This window comes from Gadus chalcogrammus, chromosome 8, assembly GCF_026213295.1.
Source record: "Gadus chalcogrammus isolate NIFS_2021 chromosome 8, NIFS_Gcha_1.0, whole genome shotgun sequence".
NCBI classification, from domain to species: domain Eukaryota; kingdom Metazoa; phylum Chordata; class Actinopteri; order Gadiformes; family Gadidae; genus Gadus; species Gadus chalcogrammus.
In genome coordinates, this window is record NC_079419.1 from 20,713,550 (window position 1) to 20,736,099 (window position 22,550).

Sequence of the window (22,550 nt, forward strand, 5' to 3'; positions counted from 1 at the left end):
CAGCTCGTCCCTGAGTAGGCTTGAACCACCAACCTTTCGATTAACAGTCGAACGCGCTAACCAATTGCGCCAAAGCTACAGAGACCTATGTGGGAAATCACATGTGTCTAGAAAAAAAAGTAATACACCCAAAAAAAAATGCGTTAAATCACCTCGACATTGATGCCGTCAAATGTTGATAGAAACTAGCCGTATTTAATTCCCCACTGATAAATAACCCATGATTTAAATTCTAGGGCCCCCTTCCTTTCAGTCCCACCTGAATCATCTCCTTTCAACCCTTAACCTTATCTTTGAGCGTATGAATTCTCCTGGGTTCTGGAATAGGGGAAAAGGGGGGAGCCCCCCTTAAGAACAAGCTTTCCTCTCCCTGTGGCCCCCTTAAATGTTAATTGGTAAAAAAAGATAGCAAAATAGGGCTTTAAAGAAAAAAACTATTTCCATGTTATAATCGTAAGACAAGGTGAAATGGATCATATCTAAACTCCTAAATACTTCCAATTCCTAGATAGCACTTTAGCCAGCTAGCTCTTCCAGACACTCCGTACTCAAGTCAACGGAAGTAAATGGTTGGACGGGAAATGACAGAGCTGTTCTATCAAATCTACTATTGGAAACACAGTTGATTTTTTTCACTTAACAAAGGTTAACGGTATGGGCCGATGCTTGACCTGGTGTTCAGTAAATATCAGCTCGTCCCTGGGTGGGCTTGAACCACCAACCTTTCAATTAACAGTCGAACAAGCTAACCAATTGTGCCACAGAGACCAACGTGTGAAACCACATGTGTCTTGAAAAAAAAGTAATACACCCAAAAAGAAAATGCGTTAAATCACCTCGACATTGATGCCGTCAAATGTTGATAGAAAGTAGCCGTATTTAATTCCCCACTGATAAATAACCCATGATTTAAATTCTAGGGCCCCCTTCCTTTCAGTCCCACCTGAATCATCTCCTTTCAACCCTTAACCTTATCTCTGAGCGTATGAATTCTCCTGGGTTCTGGAAAAGGGGAAAAGGGGGGAGCCCCCCTTAAGAACAAGCTTTCCTCTCCCTGTGGCCCCCTTAAATGTTAATGGTAAAAAAAGATAGCAAAATATGGCTTTTAAGAAAAAAACTATTTCCATGTTATGATCGTAACACAAGGTGAAATGGATCATGTCTAAGCTCCTAAATACTTCCAATTCCTAGAAAGCACTTTAGCCAGATAGCTCTTCTTCCAGACACTCCGTACTCAAGTCAACGGAAGTAAATGGTTGGACGGGAAATGACAGAGCAGTTCTATCAAATCTACTCTTGGAAACACAGTTGATTTTTTTCACTTAACAAAGGTTAATGGTATGGGCTGATGCTTGACCTGGTGTTCAGTAAAAATTTGCTCGTCCCTGGGTGGGCTTGAACCACCAACCTTTCGATTAACAGTCGAACGCGCTAACCAATTGCGCCACAGAGACCTATGAGGGAAATCACATGTGTCTTGAAAAAAATGTAATACACCCAAAAAAAACCTGTGCGTTAAATCACCTCGACATTGATGTCTCCCTCCGCTCAACCTCTGCTGGACTACTATGTATCCCCACATCACGACTCACTTCAATGGGTGCCCGGTCATTCAGCTGTTCAGCACCCAGGCTCTGGAACTCCCTCCCCCCACACATAAAACAGTCAGACACCATTACAACCTTCAAGTCACAACTCAAAACTCACCTGTTCAAACTCGCACACAACGTCTAACTGATCACTGTTTTGTTTGTTTTTTTTTTTTTGTTTTTTTTTTTTTGTCTTGTTTTTGTTTTATTTATTTCTTATTGCTTATGTTTATTTATTTATTTATTTATTAATTTTTTCCACAATGTCTTGTTTTTTTAAAAAATGTATGATGACTATATGCTCTGTAAGGTGACCTTGGGTGTTTTGAAAGGCGCCTCTAAATTAAATGTATTATTATTATTATTATTAAATGTTGATAGAAAGTAGCCGTATTTCATTCCCCACTGATAAATATCACATGATTTAAATGCTAGGGCCCCCTCCCTTTCAGTCCCACCTGAATCATCTCCTTTCAACCCTTAACCTTATCTCTGAGCGTATGAATTCTCCTGGGTTCTGGAAAAGGGGAAAAGGGGGGAGCCCCCCTTAAGAACAAGCTTTCCTCTCCCTGTGGCCCCCTTAAATGTTAATTGGTAAAAAAAGATAGCAAAATAGGGCTTTAAAGAAAAAAACTATTTCCATGTTATGATCGTAAGACAAGGTGAAATGGATCATATCTAAACTCCTAAATACTTCCAATTCCTAGATAGCACTTTAGCCAGCTAGCTCTTCCAGACACTCCGTACTCAAGTCAACGGAAGTAAATGGTTGGACGGGAAATGACAGAGCTGTTCTATCAAATCTACTATTGGAAACACAGTTGATTTTTTTCACTTAACAAAGGTAATGGTATGGGCTGATGCTTGACCTGGTGTTCAGTAAAAATCAGCTCGTCCCTGGGTGGGCTTGAACCTCCAACCTTTCGATTAACAGTCGAACGCGCTAACCAATTGCGCCACAGAGACCTATGATGGAAATCACATGTGTCTTGAAAAAAATGTAATACACCCAAAAAAAACCTGTGCGTTAAATCACCTCGACATTGATGTCTTCAAATGTTGATAGAAAGTAGCCGTATTTCATTCCCCACTGATAAATATCACATGATTTAAATGCTAGGGCCCCCTCCCTTTCAGTCCCACCTGAATCATCTCCTTTCAACCCTTAACCTTATCTCTGAGCGTATGAATTCTCCTGGGTTCTGGAAAAGGGGAAAAGGGGGGAGCCCCCCTTAAGAACAAGCTTCCCTCTCCCTGTGGCCCCCTTAAATGTTAATTGGTAAAAAAAGACAGCAAAATAGGGCTTTAAAGAAAAAACTATTTCCATGTTATGATCGTAAGACAAGGTGAAATGGATCATATCTAAACTCCTAAATACTTCCAATTCCTAGATAGCACTTTAGCCAGCTAGCTCTTCCAGACACTCCGTACTCAAGTCAACGGAAGTAAATGGTTGGACGGGAAATGACAGAGCTGTTCTATCAAATCTACTATTGGAAACACAGTTGATTTTTTTTCACTTAACAAAGGTTAATGGTATGGGCTGATGCTTGACCTGGTGTTCAGTAAATATCAGCTCGTCCCTGAGTAGGCTTGAACCACCAACCTTTCGATTAACAGTCGAACGCGCTAACCAATTGCTTCAAAGCTACAGAGACCTATGTGGGAAATCACATGTGTCTTGAAAAAAAAGTAATACACCCAAAAAAAAACTGTGTTAAATCACCTCGACATTGATGCCGTCAAATGTTGATAGAAAGTAGCCGTATTTAATTCCCCACTGATAAATAACCCATGATTTAAATTCTAGGGCCCCCTTCCTTTCAGTCCCACCTGAATCATCTCCTTTCAACCCTTAACCTTATCTTTGAGCGTATGAATTCTCCTGGGTTCTGGAAAAGGGGAAAAGGGGGGAGCCCCCCTTAAGAACAAGCTTTCCTCTCCCTGTGGCCCCCTTAAATGTTAATTGGTAAAAAAAGATAGCAAAATATGGCTTTAAGAAAAAAACGATTTCCATGTTATGATCGTAAGACAAGGTGAAATGGATCATATCTAAGCTCCTAAATACTTCCAATTCCTAGAAAGCACTTTAGCCAGCTAGCTCTTCTTCCAGACACTCCGTACTCAAGTCAACGGAAGTAAATGGTTGGACGGGAAATGACAGAGCAGTTCTATCAAATCTACTCTTGGAAACACAGTTGATTTTTATCACTTAACAAAGGTTAATGGTATGGGCTGATGGTTGACCTGGTGTTCAGTAAATATCAGCTCGTCCCTGGGTGGGCTTGAACCACCAACCTTTAGAATATCAGTCGAACACACTAACCAATTGCGCCACAGAGACCAATGTGCGAAACCACATGTGTCTTGAAAAAAAAGTAATACACCCAAAAAAAAATGCGTTAAATCACCTCGACATTGATGCCGTCAAATGTTGATAGAAAGTAGCCGTATTTAATTCCCCACTGATAAATAACCCATGATTTAAATTCTAGGGCCCCCTTCCTTTCAGTCCCACCTGAATCATCTCCTTTCAACCCTTAAAGGGGTAGTTCGGAATTTTGGACATAGGGCCTGATTCCCAAGTGAGCATTGGTATTCTATATCACTGGAGACAGTTTTCAACCCATTTTATTCAGTCCTTCTAGTTGCGGAGTTCTCTCGTGCTAGGCTAGCGCAAGTGAACGGGAAAAGCTAGCCTGCTATTAAAAACAGTCTTACCCACTCCACAGTACACCCGAGGTCAATCAATAATAACACCAGACTATAGATTTAAATGTCTGTTTATAGAATAATGTTAGAAATAAAACCAACCTTGCATTGCATTGCATTTTGAGGGAATTGCTGGGTCTCAGCAGCAGTGTTATATTCCTGGTAGTAGGCTACGGCAGCGGCGGACTGATACCTAGGTTACCGGCTCTAGTTTATTTACCTGCCGCTGTCAATGCTACAAACGCCGAGTACAGTGAACGAAGGAATTAGCGTATTCAATTAAAAAGATATGGCCACGTTTGGAGGGCTTAGCGATGCATCCAAACGTGGCCATATCTTTTTAATTGAATACGCTAACCGGTAACCTAGGTATCAGTCCGCCGCTGCCGTAGCCTACTACCAGGAATATAACACTGCTGCTGAGACCCAGCAATTCCCTCAAAATGCAATGCAATGCAAGGTTGGTTTTATTTCTAACATTATTCTATAAACAGACATTTAAATCTATAGTCTGGTGTTATTATTGATTGACCTCGGGTGTACTGTGGAGTGGGTAAGACTGTTTTTAATAGCAGGCTAGCTTTTCCCGTTCACTTGCGCTAGCCTAGCACGAGAGAACTCCGCAACTAGAAGGACTGAATAAAATGGGTTGAAAACTGTCTCCAGTGATATAGAATACCAATGCTCACTTGGGAATCGGGCCCTATGTCCAAAATTCCGAACTACCCCTTTAACCTTATCTCTGAGCGTATGAATTCTCCTGGGTTCTGGAAAAGGGGAAAAGGGGGAGCCCCCCTTAAGAACAAGCTTTCCTCTCCCTGTGGCCCCCTTAAATGTTAATTGGTAAAAAAGATAGCAAAATATGGCTTTTAAGAAAAAAACTATTTCCATGTTATGATCGTAACACAAGGTGAAATGGATCATGTCTAAGCTCCTAAATACTTCCAATTCCTAGAAAGCACTTTAGCCAGATAGCTCTTCTTCCAGACACTCCGTACTCAAGTCAACGGAAGTAAATGGTTGGACGGGAAATGACAGAGCATTTCTATCAAATCTACTATTGGAAACACAGTTGATCTTTTTCACTTAACAAAGGTTAATGGTATGGGCTGATGCTTGACCTGGTGTTCAGTAAATGTCAGCTCGTCCCTGGGTGGGCTTGAACCACCAACCTTTCGATTAACAGTCCAACGCGCTAACCAATTGCGCCACAGATACAGATGTGTGACATCACATGTGTCTTGAAAAAAAAGTAATACACCAAAAAAAAACCTGTGCGTCAAATCACCTCGCCATTGATGCCTTCAAATGTTGATAGAAAGTAGCCGTATTTCATTCCCCACTGATAAATAACATATGTTTAAATCCTAGGGCCCCCTCCCTTTCAGTCCCACCTGAATCATCTCCTTTCAACCCTTAACCTTATCTCTGAGCGTATGAATTCTCCTGGGTTCTGGAAAAGGGGAAAAGGGGGGAGCCCCCCTTAAGAACAAGCTTTCCTCTCCCTGTGGCCCCCTTAATTGTTAATTGGTAAAAAAGATAGCAAAATATGGCTTATAAGAAAAATACTATTTCCATGTTATGATCGTAAGACAAGGTGAAATGGATCATATCTAAGCTCCTAAATACTTCCAATTCCTAGAAAGCACTTTGGCCAGCTAGCTCTTCTTCCAGACACTCCGTACTCAAGTCAACGGAAGTAAATGGTTGGATGGGAAATGACAGAGCAGTTCTATCATATCTACTCTTGGAAACACAGTTGATTATTTCACTTAACAAAGGTTAATGGTATGGGCTGATGCTTGACCTGGTGTTCAGTAAATATCAGCTCGTCCCTGGGTGGGCTTGAACCACCAACCTTCCGATTAACAGCCGAACGCGCTAACCAATTGCGCCACAGAGACCAATGAGGGAAATCACATGTGTCTTGAAAAAAATCTAATACACCCAAAAAAAACCTGTGCGTTAAATCACCTCGACATTGATGTCTTCAAATGTTGATAGAAAGTAGCCGTATTTCATTCCCCACTGATAAATAACACTTGATTTAAATGCTAGGGCCCCCTCCTTTCAGTCCCACCTGAATCATCTCCTTTCAACCCTTAACCTTATCTCTGAGCGTATGAATTCTCCTGGGTTCTGGAAAAGGGGAAAAGGGGGGAGCCCCCCTTAAGAACAAGCTTTCCTCTCCCTGTGGCCCCCTTAAATGTTAATTGGTAAAAAAAGATAGCAAAATATGGCTTTTAAGAAAAAAACGATTTCCATGTTATGATCGTAAGACAAGGTGAAATGGATCATATCTAAGCTCCTAAATACTTCCAATTCCTAGAAAGCACTTTAGCCAGCTAGCTCTTCTTCCAGACACTCCGTACTCAAGTCAACGGAAGTAAATGGTTGGACGGGAAATGACAGAGCTGTTCTATCAAATCTACTATTGGAAACAAAGTTAATTTTTTTCACTTAACAAAGGTTAATGGTATGGGCTGATGCTTGACCTGGTGTTCAGTAAATATCAGCTCGTCCCTGGGTGGGCTTGAACCACCAACCTTTCAAATATCAGTCGAACACACTAACCAATTGCGCCACAGAGACCAATGTACGAAACCACATGTGTCTTGAAAAAAAAGTAATACACCCAAAAAGAAAATGCGTTTAAATCACCTCGACATTGATGCCGTCAAATGTTGATAGAAAGTAGCCGTATTTAATTCCCCACTGATAAATAACCCATGATTTAAATTCTAGGGCCCCCTTCCTTTCAGTCCCACCTGAATCATCTCCTTTCAACCCTTAACCTTATCTCTGAGCGTATGAATTCTCCTGGGTTCTGGAAAAGGGGAAAAGGGGGGAGCCCCCCTTAAGAACAAGCTTTCCTCTCCCTGTGGCCCCCTTAAATGTTAATTGGTAAAAAAAGATAGCAAAATATGGCTTTTAAGAAAAAAACTATTTCCATGTTATGATCGTAACACAAGGTGAAATGGATCATGTCTAAGCTCCTAAATACTTCCAATTCCTAGAAAGCACTTTAGCCAGATAGCTCTTCTTCCAGACACTCCGTACTCAAGTCAACGGAAGTAAATGGTTGGACGGGAAATGACAGAGCATTTCTATCAAATCTACTATTGGAAACACAGTTGATCTTTTTCACTTCACAAAGGTTAATGGTATGGGCTGATGCTTGACCTGGTGTTCAGTAAATGTCAGCTCGTCCCTGGGTGGGCTTGAACCACCAACCTTTCGATTAACAGTCCAACGCGCTAACCAATTGCGCCACAGATACAGATGTGTGACATCACATGTGTCTTGAAAAAAAAGTAATACACCCAAAAAAAACCTGTGCGTCAAATCACCTCGCCATTGATGCCTTCAAATGTTGATAGAAAGTAGCCGTATTTCATTCCCCACTGATAAATAACATATGTTTAAATTCTAGGGCCCCCTCCCTTTCAGTCCCACCTGAATCATCTCCTTTCAACCCTTAACCTTATCTCTGAGCGTATGAATTCTCCTGGGTTCTGGAAAAGGGGAAAAGGGGGGAGCCCCCCTTAAGAACAAGCTTTCCTCTCCCTGTGGCCCCCTTAATTGTTAATTGGTAAAAAAGATAGCAAAATATGGCTTATAAGAAAATACTATTTCCATGTTATGATCGTAAGACAAGGTGAAATGGATCATATCTAAGCTCCTAAATACTTCCAATTCCTAGAAAGCACTTTGGCCAGCTAGCTCTTCTTCCAGACACTCCGTACTCAAGTCAACGGAAGTAAATGGTTGGATGGGAAATGACAGAGCAGTTCTATCATATCTACTCTTGGAAACACAGTTGATTATTTTCACTTAACAAAGGTTAATGGTATGGGCTGATGCTTGACCTGGTGTTCAGTAAATATTCAGCTCGTCCCTGGGTGGGCTTGAACCACCAACCTTTCGATTAACAGCCGAACGCGCTAACCAATTGCGCCACAGAGACCAATGAGGGAAATCACATGTGTCTTGAAAAAATCTAATACACCCAAAAAAAACCTGTGCGTTAAATCACCTCGACATTGATGTCTTCAAATGTTGATAGAAAGTAGCCGTATTTCATTCCCCACTGATAAATAACACTTGATTTAAATGCTAGGGCCCCCTCCCTTTCAGTCCCACCTGAATCATCTCCTTTCAACCCTTAACCTTATCTCTGAGCGTATGAATTCTCCTGGGTTCTGGAAAAGGGGAAAAGGGGGGAGCCCCCCTTAAGAACAAGCTTTCCTCTCCCTGTGGCCCCCTTAATGTTAATTGGTAAAAAAAAGATAGCAAAATAGGGCTTTAAAGAAAAAAAATATTTCCATGTTATGATCGTAAGACAAGGTGAAATGGATCATATCTAAACTCCTAAATACTTCCAATTCCTAGATAGCACTTTAGCCAGCTAGCCCTTCCAGACACTCCGTACTCAAGTCAACGGAAGTAAATGGTTGGACGGGAAATGACAGAGCTGTTCTATCAAATCTACTATTGGAAACAAAGTTAATTTTTTTCACTTAACAAAGGTTAATGGTATGGGCTGATGCTTGACCTGGTGTTCAGTAAATATCAGCTCGTCCCTGGGTAGGCTTGAACCACCAACCTTCCGATTAACAGTCGAACTCGCTAACCAATTGCGCCAAGCTACAGAGACCTATGTGGGAAATCACATGTGTCTTGAAAAAAAAGTAATACACCCAAAAAAAACTGTGTTAAATCACCTCGACATTGATGCCGTCAAATGTTGATAGAAAGTAGCCGTATTTAATTCCCCACTGATAAATAACCCATGATTTAAATTCTAGGGCCCCCCTTCCTTTCAGTCCCACCTGAATCATCTCCTTTCAACCCTTAACCTTATCTTTGAGCGTATGAATTCTCCTGGGTTCTGGAAAAGGGGAAAAGGGGGGAGCCCCCTTAAGAACAAGCTTTCCTCTCCCTGTGGCCCCCTTAAATGTTAATTGGTAAAAAAAGATAGCAAAATATGGCTTTTAAGAAAAAAAACGATTTCCATGTTATGATCGTAAGACAAGGTGAAATGGATCATATCTAAGCTCCTAAATACTTCCAATTCCTAGAAAGCACTTTAGCCAGCTAGCTCTTCTTCCAGACACTCCGTACTCAAGTCAACGGAAGTAAATGGTTGGACGGGAAATGACAGAGCAGTTCTATGAAATCTACTCTTGGAAACACAGTTGATTTTTTTCACTTAACAAAGGTTAATGGTATGGGCTGATGCTTGACCTGGTGTTCAGTAAATATCAGCTCGTCCCCGGGTGGGCTTGAACCACCAACCTTTCAAATATCAGTCGAACACACTTACCAATTGCGCCACAGAGACCAATGTGCGAAACCACATGTGTCTTGAAAAAAAAGTAATACACCCAAAAAAAAAAATGCGTTAAATCACCTCGACATTGATGCCGTCAAATGTTGATAGAAAGTAGCCGTATTTAATTCCCCACTGATAAATAACCCATGATTTAAATTCTAGGGCCCCCTTCCTTTCAGTCCCACCTGAATCATCTCCTTTCAACCCTTAACCTTATCTCTGAGCGTATGAATTCTCCTGGGTTCTGGAAAAGGGGAAAAGGGGGGAGCCCCCCTTAAGAACAAGCTTTCCTCTCCCTGTGGCCCCCTTAAATGTTAATTGGTAAAAAAAGATAGCAAAATATGGCTTTTAAGAAAAAAACTATTCCCATGTTATGATCGTAACACAAGGTGAAATGGATCATGTCTAAGCTCCTAAATACTTCCAATTCCTAGAAAGCACTTTAGCCAGATAGCTCTTCTTCCAGACACTGCGTACTCAAGTCAACGGAAGTAAATGGTTGGACGGGAAATGACAGAGCATTTCTATCAAATCTACTATTGGAAACACAGTTGATCTTTTTCACTTAACAAAGGTTAATGGTATGGGCTGATGCTTGACCTGGTGTTCAGTAAATGTCAGCTCGTCCCTGGGTGGGCTTGAACCACCAACCTTTCGATTAACAGTCCAACGCGCTAACCAATTGCGCCACAGATACAGATGTGTGACATCACATGTGTCTTGAAAAAAAAGTAATACACCCAAAAAAAAACCTGTGCGTCAAATCACCTCGCCATTGATGCCTTCAAATGTTGATAGAAGTAGCCGTATTTCATTCCCCACTGATAAATAACATATGTTTAAATTCTAGGGCCCCCTCCCTTTCAGTCCCACCTGAATCATCTCCTTTCAACCCTTAACCTTATCTCTGAGCGTATGAATTCTCCTGGGTTCTGGAAAAGGGGAAAAGGGGGGAGCCCCCTTAAGAACAAGCTTTCCTCTCCCTGTGGCCCCCTTAAATGTTAATTGGTAAAAAAGATAGCAAAATATGGCTTTTAAGAAAAAAACGATTTCCATGTTATGATCGTAAGACAAGGTGAAATGGATCATATCTAAGCTCCTAAATACTTCCAATTCCTAGAAAGCACTTTAGCCAGCTAGCTCTTCTTCCAGACACTCCGTACTCAAGTCAACGGAAGTAAATGGTTGGACGGGAAATGACAGAGCAGTTCTATCAAATCTACTCTTGGAAACACAGTTGATTTTTTTCACTTAACAAAGGTTAATGGTATGGGCTGATGCTTGACCTGGTGTTCAGTAATATCAGCTCGTCCCTGGGTGGGCTTGAACCACCAACCTTTCAAATATCAGTCGAACACACTAACCAATTGCGCCACAGAGACCATGTGCCAAACCACATGTGTCTTGAAAAAGAAGTAATACACCCAAAAAAAAATGCGTTAAATCACCTCGACATTGATGCCGTCAAATGTTGATCGAAAGTAGCCGTATTTAATTCCCCACTGATAAATAACCCATGATTTTAAATTCTAGGGCCCCCTTCCTTTCAGTCCCACCTGAATCATCTCCTTTCAACCCTTAACCTTATCTCTGAGCGTATGAATTCTCCTGGGTTCTGGAAAAGGGGAAAAGGGGGGAGCCCCCCTTAGAACAAGCTTTCCTCTCCCTTTGGCCCCTTAAATGTTAATTGGTAAAAAAAGATAGCAAAATATGGCTTTTAAGAAAAAAACTATTTCCATGTTATGATCGTAACACAAGGTGAAATGGATCATGTCTAAGCTCCTAAATACTTCCAATTCCTAGAAAGCACTTTAGCCAGATAGCTCTTCTTCCAGACACTCCGTACTCAAGTCAACGGAAGTAAATGGTTGGACGGGAAATGACAGTGCAGTTCTATCAAATCTACTCTTGGAAACAGTTGATTTTTTTCACTTAACAAAGGTTAATGGTATGGGCTGATGCTTGACCTGGTGTTCAGTAATAATCAGCTCGTCCCTGGGTGGGCTTGAACCACCAACCTTTCGATTAACAGTCGAACGCGCTAACCAATTGCGCCACAGAGACCAATGTGGGAAAAAACATGTGTCTTGAAAAAAAGTAATACACCCAAAAAAAAACTGCGTTAAATCACCTCGACATTGATGCCGTCAAATGTTGATAGAAAGTAGCCGTATTTAATTCCCCACTGATAAATAACCCATGATTTAAATTCTAGGGCCCCCTTCCTTTCAGTCCCACCTGAATCATCTCCTTTCAACCCTTGACCTTATCTTTGAGCGTATGAATTCTCCTGGGTTCTGGAAAAGGGGAAAAGGGGGGAGCCCCCCTTAAGAACAAGCTTTCCTCTCCCTGTGGCCCCCTTAAATTTTAATTGGTAAAAAAAGATAGCAAAATATGGCTTTTAAGAAAAAAACTATTTCCATGATATGATCGTAACACAAGGTGAAATGGATCATATCTAAGCACCTAAATACTTCCAATTCCTAGAAAGCACTTTAGCCAGCTAGCTCTTCTTCCAGACACTCCGTACTCAAGTCAACGGATGTAAATGGTTGGACGGGAATGACAGAGCAGTTCTATCAAATCTACTCTTGGAAACACAGTTGATTTTTTTCACTTAACAAAGTTTAATGGTATGGGCTGATGCTTGACCTGGTGTTCAGTAAATATCAGCTCGTCCCTGGGTGGGCTTGAACCACCAACCTTTCGATTAACAGTCGAACGCGCTAACCAATTGCACCACAGAGACCTATGTGGGAAATCACATGTGTCTTGAAAAAAAAAAAATACAATCACCTCGACATTGATGTCTTCAAATGTTGATAGAAAGTAGCCGTATTTCATTCCCCACTGATAAATAACACATGATTTAAATGCTAGGGCCCCCTCCCTTTCAGTCCCACCTGAATCATCTCCTTTCAACCCTTAACCTTATCTCTGAGCGTATGAATTCTCCTGGGTTCTGGAAAAGGGGAAAAGGGGGGAGCCCCCCTTAAGAACAAGCTTTCCTCTCCCTGTGGCCACCTTAAATGTTAGTTTGTAAAAAAAGATAGCAAAATATGGCTTTTAAGAAAAAAACTATTTCCATGTTATAATCGTAAGACACGGTGAAATGGATCATATCTAAACTCCTAATACTTCCAATTACTTTAGCCAGCTAGCTCTTCCAGACACTCCGTACTCAAGTCAACGGAAGTAATTGGTTGGACGGGAAATTACAGAGCAGTTCTATCAAATCTACTCTTGGAAACACAGTTGATTATTTTCACTTAACAAAGGTTAATGGTATGAGCTGATGCTTGACCTGGTGTTCGGTAAATATCAGCTCGTCCCTGGGTGGGCTTGAACCACCAACCTTTCGATTAACAGTCGAACGCTCTAACCAATTGCGCCACAGAGACCTATGAGGGAAATCACATGTGTCTTGAAAAAAAAGTGCCTCTCCCGTAGCATCCGGATGACACGGATGTCACACGCATACCTTTGTGGACAGGTATGATTGTATCAAATTATTTAGTTTGGCTGGACAAAGAGTTTTTCTATGGGCAAAATGTTATAAATATTTTTGATCTAATATTGATGGGGTTTAGTGTGATCAAATATTGCTATTTGCTGGATTACTGATTACTGAAAAAAGATATTTGCTTTCATGATCTGAACTCACTTGCGGGTCAGGAGGAGGCAGAACTCCCCGCGGAGAGCCAAGCTCAGCTGGTCCAGGACGGTCTGGCTCGTGGACAGGTAATTTGATATGCAACTGGAGGAGTTGCACCTGAGGGTCTCCGTCACCATCAGGTAGTACCTGTCCACGTCCAGGACCTTCCGTGCCCTCTTGTGGATGCCGGCCCCGGTGAGCTGCCCCTTGCACTGGGGGCAGGACAGCCCTCACCTTCCACAGGTGGTAGGGCATCCACACCAGGAGCCGGTGCATAAAAAAGCGGTCTGGTGATGGGACCTGGTTGTAGATGAGGGCAGGAACAGGTCGCTCATACCAGAGCTGGACGTCCGGTCGCAGCCGCTGGTTCCTCCACAGCGTGGATGCAATCCAGCGCTGGTCCTGCTGTGGAATGGTCTTCCTCATTTCCACCGGCAGCCAGAACTGAGCAGCAAGAGGAGGAGCAGGGAGGGGACCAGGAGGAGCAGGGAGGGGACCAGGAGGAGCAGGGAGGGGACCTGGAGGAGCAGGGAGGAGACCTGGAGGAGCAGGGAGGAGACCTGGAGGAGCAGGACTCGTATCTGATTCAACCTACATAAAGAAAAAGAAAAAGATCATAAATCATCTATCCGCTACACGCTACAGTATGTAAGACCTGTATAGAGGTTATTACAGTTGCACGAACCAGAGGAGAAGAGCTGGTCCTCGCCGCCGACATGATGGGGCTGGATGGAGGCAGAGAGAAAGGGGAGACAGGCCTGTAGAATCTGGGACTGGAAGGGGGCGTCACTCGAGGTGGGGTAGCGGATGGAGTGCTTCTCCCAGACGGGACAGTGGCAGGGCTGGAGGGACGCTGGGAAGAGGGGGAAACAGAGCCGATGAAGTACAATTACAAAACAAAGATAGTGTTGGCTGTATGGCTGTGTTCTTAGGCATCAGGCACAGCTATAGGTACATCAATTACCTCAACAGGCCTCCTGGTCAGATTGACATTCGGCTTGGCTGCAGCAGACAAAGTCCCACCAAACCGCGCTTTCTCAAACTGAAAATCAACCAAGAATAGTCTTAATAAATTGGTGTTAAAAAGGACATTATACACACACCAGTGATACGCATGAAAGTTATGTAAACACACAGATCTGAGATGAGTTGATCATGGCTAACCAGGTGAATGACATGGTATTTAATGTGATGGAAATATTCACCATCGCCAGCGTCAATGCAGGCCTCCCAGGGCTCCGTGCAGGCGCAGCCGAGGTGGAGGCAGAGGTAGCTGCAGGGCTTCTCACAGACTGACAGACAGAAACAATAAAACCATTAAACAAGCATTAATACTAATCAATATGGGATTTTGTCCACATCACAAATTGTAAGCCTACAAAATGCATTTATTTCACCAGGCTCTCAATATTACCTGCTGGGAGTGAAAGCCACAGGTACATGTCTGGGCTATCCCTAACATTAAGGTCTGCCCACGCAGCATCATGGGACACTTCTCAATCTGTAATTAATTGAAAAGAATGATTTACTTAGACACAATTGGTTCACTTTGGAGTTTTGGTTTACTGTTGGGGCAAAGCTTACCTTCTGGTAGAGGTTGTGCCACTTGGCCTGTTTTGGAGATGGCCTGTTCCCTGCACTGGAGGGCCAAGTGCCAGAAGAGGCAAATGCCCTCAGGCGGCTCACCCACTCCTCAGACCCCATGGATCGATGCTTCTTAGTAGACATCTGAAGACAAGGGGAAGAATGGCCAAGTTACCATACATTGTCAAAGACATATGCTATATATATATATATATATATATATATATATATATATATATATATATACATACGTGTGTGTGTGTGTGTGTGTGTGTGTGTGTGTGTGTGTGTGTGTGTGTGTGTGTGTGTGTGTGTGTGATACATACAAAATAATCCCTAGTATATCCCCATGTAATTTAAAATGGTTGTTTACCGTACAGGTGAATTAAAATGGTCGTTCACCGTACAGGTGAATTAAAATGGTCGTTCACCGTAATCGTACTACTAGTTCCTACTGAGGCTGACATGCAATAAATTAACAAGAAGTTGACCCAAGTTCGTAAAGTTAAACCGATGCTAACATGCTAGTAAATTAACCAAAGTCAGTGAAATGACAAGGAAAAGTAGTGACATGTCCGGACAAGGTAAGACAATCCGCACGGTCAGATTTTTACCTTCTGGTAGAGGTTGTGCCACTTGGCCTGTTTTGGAGATGGCCTGTTCCCTGCACTGGAGGGCCAAGTGCCAGAAGAGGCAAATGCCCTCAGGCGGCTCACCCACTCCTCAGACCCCATGGATCGATGCTTCTTAGTAGACATCTGAAGACAAGGGGAAGAATGGCCAAGTTACCATACATTGTCAAAGACATATGCTATATATATATATAAAAAACCTATATATATATATATATATATATACATACGTGTGTGTGTGTGTGTGTGTGTGTGTGTGTGTGTGTGTGTGTGTGTGTGTGATACATACAAAATAATCCCTAGTATATCCCCATGTAATTTAAAATGGTTGTTTACCGTACAGGTGAATTAAAATGGTCGTTCACCGTACAGGTGAATTAAAATGGTCGTTCACCGTAATCGTACTACTAGTTCCTACTGAGGCTGACATGCAATAAATTAACAAGAAGTTGACCCAAGTTCGTAAAGTTAAACCGATGCTAACATGCTAGTAAATTAACCAAAGTCAGTGAAATGACAAGGAAAAGTAGTGACATGTCCGGACAAGGTAAGACAATCCGCACGGTCAGATTTTTGGATTAAATAATACCAATATTCAGTAGAACGAATTTAGAACGTCGATCATTTCAAGTTAGTAAAGTTAAACCGATGCTAACATGCTAGTAAATTAACCAAAGTCAGTGAAATGACGAGGAAAAGTAGTGACATGTCCGGACAAGCTAAGACAATCCGCACGGTCAGACTTTTGGATAAAGTTATACCCTATATTCAGTAGAACGAATTTATAATGTCGATAATTTCCGCGATTTATTGGTTCTTAAATGTAAAGCATTTGTTGTAATGTAAATTGCAAACAGTTACATTGCAGACTAGTTTTCAGAAGAGCGTACTTACTACCGTTATTACCGCTACCTTTTCCAGAGCATGACCTGTCCGAATTTATAGGGTGGATCATTTCCGCGATTGGATGTGTTAAATGTGTTAAATGTGTTTTAATGTAATTCAAACCCTTACCTTACAGAGTCGTTTTCAGGAATGACGATTGAATACGTGTGGTTTGTTCTACAGTTAAAATCCATTCCGAATTCGGAGCGTCGCTAGCCTGTCCGTGATTGGCTTAGCGCAGGGAGAGAAATGGACAGTGGAACGTGTGATTGGTCATTCTGGTGAAAAGATATGGAAGAGAAATGGAGAGAAATGGACAGTGGAACGTGTGATTGGTCATTCTGGTGAAAAGATATTGGAAATCCGATGATTTGGTTGGACGATCCAGAATCTAAAAAGCAGACGGATCGGATTTAGGTAGCGCCACAGAGACAGATGTGGGAAATGACATGTGTCTTGAAGAAAAAGTAATACACCCAAAAAAAACTGCGTTAAATCACCTCAACATTGATGCCGTCAAATGTTGATAGAAAGTAGCCGTATTTAATTCCCCACTGATAAATAACCCATGATTTAAATTCTAGGGCCCCCTTCCTTTCAGTCCCACCTGAATCATCTCCTTTCAACCCTTACCGATACCAAACCGATCAACTGATGATGCAATCTCTACAGCCCTCCACACTGCACTCAGCCACCTGGAACACCCGGGGACCTCCGTAAGGATGCTCTTCGTCGACTACTGCTCGGCCTTTAATACCATCATCCCTGACATCCTTGTGAGCAAGCTAGCTGCCCTGGACTTCCCCCCCGCCACCTGTGCCTGGATAAAAGACTTTCTCACAAATCGTCCGCAGTCTGTTAAAATTGGCACCCACAGCTCCTCCACCCTCATGCTCAGTACGGGTTCTCCACAGGGCTGCGTGCTGAGCCCACTCCTGTATGCCATCTACACTCATGACTGTACTCCCACCCACCCCACCAACACAATAGTCGAATTCGCGGATGATACGACTGTGGTGGGGCTCATAACCGGAGGAGACGAGTCGGCCTATAGGGATGAGGTGCAGAGGCTGTTGGAGTGGTGTGCTGCAAACAACCTGACCCTTAAAAAAAAACAAAGGAGGTTATAATGGATTTCAGGCGTCACAGAGCTGACCCCGCCCCTCTCCACATAAATGGTGACTGTGTGGAGAGAGTCTCCACCTTCAAGTTCCTGGGAACTCACATCTCTGAGGACATATCCTGGACAGCAAACACATCAGCGGTGGTGAAGAAGGCCCAACAACGACTCCACTTCCTGAGGGTACTCAAGAGGAACAAGCTGGAGGAGAAGCTGCTGGTGACGTTTTACCGCTCCACCATCGAGAGTGTGCTGGCCTTCTCCATCACTGTGTGGTATGCTGGCTGTACAGTGGCTGACAGGAAAAGGCTGCAGAGGGTGATAAGGTCAGCCGAAAAAACTATTGGCTCTCCTTTGCCCTCCTTGGATGACATTGCCAGCTCACGATGCATCTCAAGATCAAGAAAGATCATCTGTGACCACCTCCATCCCGGCCACCACCTACTCAGCCTACTGCCCTCTGGTAGGAGGTACAGGAGCCTGAAGTGCAGAACCAACAGACTGAACAAAAGCTTCTTTCCTTGGGCAATCAGGACACTTAACACCCATAAAACTTGAAACAAAGATTCCTCACTATCTATATAGTGCAATATGCTTACGGCCTTTATATTTATCCTGACATCACCTGTCCTTGTCTTGTTCCAAATGTTTTTCTTATTTCTGTCTTGTTTTGTTTTTGTTTTTTAAATTTTTAACTTAAATTGCGTGTTTATTTATTTATTTATTTGTTATTTATTTATTTATTTTGTATGTGTAATGCACCTTCAGTTGGCACTCCCAATTTCGTTGTATAGGTGACTGTACAATGACAATAAAGTCTATCTTTATCTTTATCTTTTTAACCTTATCTCTGAGCGTATGAATTCTCCTGGGTTCTGGAAAAGGGGAAAAGGGGGGAGCCCCCCTTAAGAACAAGCTTTCCTCTCCCTGTGGCCCCCTTAAATGTTAATTGGTAAAAAAAGATAGCAAAATATGGCTTTTAAGAAAAAAACTATTTCCATGTTATGATCGTAACATAAGGTGAAATGGATCATATCTAAGCTCCTAAATACTTCCAATTCCTAGAAAGCACTTTAGCCAGCTAGCTCTTCTTCCAGACACTCCGTACTCAAGTCAACGGAAGTAAATGGTTGGACGGGAAAAAATGACAGAGCAGTTCTATCAAATCTCCTCTTGGAAACACAGTTGATTATTTTCACTTAACAAAGGTTAATGGTATGGGCTGATGCTTGACCTGGTGTTCAGAAAATATCAGCTCGTCCCTGGGTGGGCTTGAACCACCAACCTTTTGTTTAACAGTCGAACGCGCTAACCAATTACGCCACAGAGAACTATGTACACATGAGTCTTGTAGAAAGCACAACATGTCTGCTTGTCAGCTATGGCTAAGTTTGCAACAAATGAATCTCACTCAACCATTGAAACGGTCACTGGCAATGAGATCGTATTTTACCCTGGTATGCTAGATGACCATCTAAGGAGAATAACCATGCTTTCAAAGTCATGTTATATTGCTTATTCGTCCTTTCAAATTATCAAGACTTTCATGGTTTGCCGCCACAAACCGTAGTTGTAGCTTATTTTCATTCTGTCTAGCTGACTCCATATCAATGCAAAATGTTGTGGCTCGACAAAGCAATCTGCTGACCGGCTGACATTTAGTGTGGCTCTATGATCGAGCAGAACCAAGTACGACTCCTTTTCCTTTCTGAGAACATTCCACCAGATGGGCTAGGTTAAAAGGACATATCCCCCAACGTGGGGCTCGAACCCACTACCCAGAGATTTAGAGTATCATGCTCTACCGACAGAGCTAGCAGGGATTACAATTGACAGTAACAGACAACATATAAAAAATAAATTAAAAAAACCTCTGCGTTTAATCGCCTCGACATTGATGTCTTCAAATGCTGATATAAAGCAGCGTATTTCATTCCCCACTGATAAATAACATGTGATTTAAATTCTAGGGCCTCCTCCCTCTGAGTCCCCCCTGAATAATCTCCTTTCAAAAATTAAACTAATCTCTGAGCGTATGTAATCTCCTGGGATCTGAAAAGGGGACACCCTTAAGAACAAGCTTTCCTCTCCCTGTGCCCTCTTAAATGTTGTGTTGGGAAAAAAAGATAGCAAAATATGGCTTTCAAGAAAAAAAAAATGTCCATGTTATGATCGTAAGACAAGGTGAAATGGAACATATCTGAGCTCCTAAATACTTCCAATTCCTAGGAACTCACTTCAGCCAGCTAGCTCTTCTTCCAGACACTCCGTACTCAAGTCAACGGAAGTAAATGGTTGGACGGGAAATGACAGAGCAGTTCTATCAAATCTACTTTTGGAAACACATTCGATTTTTTCACTCAACGACGGTTAAAGCTTTGGGCTGATGCTTGACCTGGTGGTCAACTAAAATCAGCTCGTCCCTGGGTGTGCTTGAACCACCAAGCTTTCGATTAACAGTCGAACGCGCTAACCAATTGCGCCACAGAGACCTATCCATTAAATCAAGCGTGTCTTGAAAAAAAATAATACACCCAAAAAAAACCTGTGCGTTAAATCGCCTCGGGATTGATGCCTTCAAATGTTGATAGAAAGTATCCGTCTTTCATTCATTCCCCACCGATAAGTCACACACTCCTTTCAACCCTTAACCTTAGGGGAGCCCCCCTTAAGAAGAAGCTTTCCTCTCGCTGTGACCCCCTTAAATGTTAATTGGCAAAAAAAGATAGCAAAATATGGCTTTTAAGAAAAAAACTATTTCCATGTTATGATCGTAGGACAAGGTGAAATGGATCATATCTAAGCTCCTAAATACTTCCAATTCCTAGAAAGCACTTTAGCCACATAGGGCCAAAAAAAAAAAAGTTTGGTTCCTGTTGGTTGTCAGTTGAGGTCATGGGTAGGCAGGGAATTTATTTATTGATTTTTTATTTATTTTTTCAGCGGCAGCGAATGATAGGTAGGTTGTTTTCATTTAAAAACGAGAAAATTCGCTCATCCTTGTGCAGAATGAAGAGGTGCTGTACCAAAACGAAATTATAGTTTGCATCAAAAAAAAAAAAGCTAAAGCTCATAAAATGATTTGGGTCGCACATAAATTGACAGGGTCGGTCGGAAACCGGAACCAAACAATTATTTTTTTAGGCCTTATACACACACTCAGCAACCCAAATTATGTTTCCATGCTCTAGGTGTGACAAACTATGGCAGTGATGTACATTGCACGTTGGTAGGTATGGCAAAGTACGGGATTTCCCCTGCTGTTACTCAAACCTAAATTGTACTATAGGTACGATTTAAGGGCTGATCCAATTGATTAAAAACAAATGTTGGATGAGGCACTAATAACGATATTGGAGCGGTGTGTCCCTATATGTCATAGATTGGGTTAACAATTTTGGAGTTTATTGCTTGTTACCTTGATTCCTTTTATACTGTTTCTGTTGTTCAAAATGTTAGCTGTTCACAGACAGTAGCTTAAGACATCTAATGATACATTTTCTCATATTGAACAATGTTAGAATTCAATGAAAGCACCATGCAGGTCTTCAGTGGCCCTTCCAGCAGTGGAAAGCAGTCAGAATAAGCCACAACTAAAGAGTCATTGCAAGGGGGTTTGAAAAAAAGATTTTTATTTAAATTGTTCCAATGTTGTTTAACCTCATGTGTTATCATTGTCGTTTTTCCCTCAAAGTATTATTTTTTCAAATGAAAAATACTACAATTGTGTAGTAGCCTTTCAATCTATTTGCGTATTCACTGAAGTGCTGCTTGACTTTACCCATACCTCCCGATGCGGTCGATGTAATCGCTCGTAGCACTGAGAGTGTGTTGGGAGAAGGGCTGATTTCATCTGAGCTTTTAATCTTCTGACACAGAGCATCAAAGGTGAAAGCTGTGTTACATTTACTTAGACACCACCGTTTCACTCACCAGTAGCCAACCACCATCATACTTACTAATTTTACATCACATTGTAATATTGGAACGGTCCTTCTATACTAAATAGAAGGACTTTTAAGAAAAAAAAATGTATTCATTTATTTTTTCCACAATGTCGTTTTTTTAAACGATTTATGATGACTATATGCTCTGTAAGGTGACCTTGGGTGTCTTGAAAGGCGCCTCTAAATTAAATGTATTATTATTATTATTATTAAATACTAAGTAGAATTAGGAAAGAAGGAAGAAAGTTTGAGTGCTGTTCTCTATGGTTGGGTCAGTGTAGGGCACTTTTATATTGTTATAAGCGTGTATTAGTATTAAACTTAGCTGATAACTAGGGTGTGTTGCAGTGGTGGCCGCACCAGCATGTCTAACATTCAGGGTCAAATCTTGCCACTGGTTTTGGATTTGTCAAAACAATGGGCTCGCGGCTGCCCGTGCTTCTCCTGGAAGTGGCTTAGGACAACACTGCCGGACTGGATGATTAAACCATCCCAACCGTCTCTCCTGGCTTCACTAAAACATAGATAGAATGTTAGCAATATAATTTGTCAAAATGACTTTGTTGTCAGCACACCATTTCTGCCAAATAGCATTTAGCATTAGCGAACAGGCCAACAGCGGTTCAGGGCTTAGACCATCAGGATGCCCTGCATTCACCCTCATCCTCATCACAGGTGCAATGTGCAAGTCTCTGCTGTGGCTACAACAGAGATAGGATGACCAATGCTGTGAAAGATGACCTACTTTAGAGTAGACAGCTTACTCCTTGAGTGGGTTATTGTTTACACTGCACTAACATGGCAATCCGAGTTACAACGGCAGCCTGGTGCATGCCTCCCTTTGATCTTTGACCTACCCTCCTGGCTCATCTTGATATACATATATGAATATACATAATTCTACCACCATGCAGTAGAAATTGTTTGCAAACATAATTTCATATTTTTCAGATTGCATTCATGAAACAAAGGATTCAGTGACATTACTCTTGCAGTGATGACTTGTCATATTTTTGTTCTGACAGTTCAATTTGCGGCTCTTTCTACTCGAGATCACCCCTGATGATTGTAAATGGAAAAATATTAAAGTT

The 22,550-nt window shown here is 42.0% G+C and overlaps 18 non-coding genes across 18 annotated transcripts; all 18 read right to left on the reverse strand.

Moving 5' to 3' along the window:
* Positions 1-5: 5 nt before the first annotated feature.
* trnan-guu (transfer RNA asparagine (anticodon GUU)) lies at positions 6-85 on the reverse strand. The gene has a single exon. It is a non-coding gene; the product is annotated as a tRNA-Asn (tRNA).
* Positions 86-694: 609 nt separating this feature from the next.
* Positions 695-768, reverse strand: trnan-guu (transfer RNA asparagine (anticodon GUU)). The gene has a single exon. It is a non-coding gene; the product is annotated as a tRNA-Asn (tRNA).
* A 612-nt stretch (positions 769-1,380) lies between these two features.
* trnan-guu (transfer RNA asparagine (anticodon GUU)) lies at positions 1,381-1,454 on the reverse strand. Its single transcript has one exon. It is a non-coding gene; the product is annotated as a tRNA-Asn (tRNA).
* Positions 1,455-2,481: 1,027 nt separating this feature from the next.
* Positions 2,482-2,555, reverse strand: trnan-guu (transfer RNA asparagine (anticodon GUU)). Its single transcript has one exon. It is a non-coding gene; the product is annotated as a tRNA-Asn (tRNA).
* A 1,304-nt stretch (positions 2,556-3,859) lies between these two features.
* Positions 3,860-3,933, reverse strand: trnai-gau (transfer RNA isoleucine (anticodon GAU)). Its single transcript has one exon. It is a non-coding gene; the product is annotated as a tRNA-Ile (tRNA).
* A 1,512-nt stretch (positions 3,934-5,445) lies between these two features.
* On the reverse strand, positions 5,446-5,519 carry trnan-guu (transfer RNA asparagine (anticodon GUU)). Its single transcript has one exon. It is a non-coding gene; the product is annotated as a tRNA-Asn (tRNA).
* A 612-nt stretch (positions 5,520-6,131) lies between these two features.
* Positions 6,132-6,205, reverse strand: trnan-guu (transfer RNA asparagine (anticodon GUU)). The gene has a single exon. It is a non-coding gene; the product is annotated as a tRNA-Asn (tRNA).
* Positions 6,206-6,819: 614 nt separating this feature from the next.
* On the reverse strand, positions 6,820-6,893 carry trnai-gau (transfer RNA isoleucine (anticodon GAU)). The gene has a single exon. It is a non-coding gene; the product is annotated as a tRNA-Ile (tRNA).
* A 614-nt stretch (positions 6,894-7,507) lies between these two features.
* On the reverse strand, positions 7,508-7,581 carry trnan-guu (transfer RNA asparagine (anticodon GUU)). The gene has a single exon. It is a non-coding gene; the product is annotated as a tRNA-Asn (tRNA).
* A 613-nt stretch (positions 7,582-8,194) lies between these two features.
* Positions 8,195-8,268, reverse strand: trnan-guu (transfer RNA asparagine (anticodon GUU)). Its single transcript has one exon. It is a non-coding gene; the product is annotated as a tRNA-Asn (tRNA).
* A 1,303-nt stretch (positions 8,269-9,571) lies between these two features.
* trnai-gau (transfer RNA isoleucine (anticodon GAU)) lies at positions 9,572-9,645 on the reverse strand. Its single transcript has one exon. It is a non-coding gene; the product is annotated as a tRNA-Ile (tRNA).
* Positions 9,646-10,259: 614 nt separating this feature from the next.
* Positions 10,260-10,333, reverse strand: trnan-guu (transfer RNA asparagine (anticodon GUU)). The gene has a single exon. It is a non-coding gene; the product is annotated as a tRNA-Asn (tRNA).
* Positions 10,334-10,944: 611 nt separating this feature from the next.
* On the reverse strand, positions 10,945-11,018 carry trnai-gau (transfer RNA isoleucine (anticodon GAU)). Its single transcript has one exon. It is a non-coding gene; the product is annotated as a tRNA-Ile (tRNA).
* Positions 11,019-11,626: 608 nt separating this feature from the next.
* trnan-guu (transfer RNA asparagine (anticodon GUU)) lies at positions 11,627-11,700 on the reverse strand. The gene has a single exon. It is a non-coding gene; the product is annotated as a tRNA-Asn (tRNA).
* A 611-nt stretch (positions 11,701-12,311) lies between these two features.
* On the reverse strand, positions 12,312-12,385 carry trnan-guu (transfer RNA asparagine (anticodon GUU)). The gene has a single exon. It is a non-coding gene; the product is annotated as a tRNA-Asn (tRNA).
* A 578-nt stretch (positions 12,386-12,963) lies between these two features.
* trnan-guu (transfer RNA asparagine (anticodon GUU)) lies at positions 12,964-13,037 on the reverse strand. The gene has a single exon. It is a non-coding gene; the product is annotated as a tRNA-Asn (tRNA).
* Positions 13,038-18,769: 5,732 nt separating this feature from the next.
* Positions 18,770-18,844, reverse strand: trnan-guu (transfer RNA asparagine (anticodon GUU)). Its single transcript has one exon. It is a non-coding gene; the product is annotated as a tRNA-Asn (tRNA).
* Positions 18,845-19,930: 1,086 nt separating this feature from the next.
* trnan-guu (transfer RNA asparagine (anticodon GUU)) lies at positions 19,931-20,004 on the reverse strand. The gene has a single exon. It is a non-coding gene; the product is annotated as a tRNA-Asn (tRNA).
* Between the last annotated feature and the right edge of the window lie 2,546 nt (positions 20,005-22,550).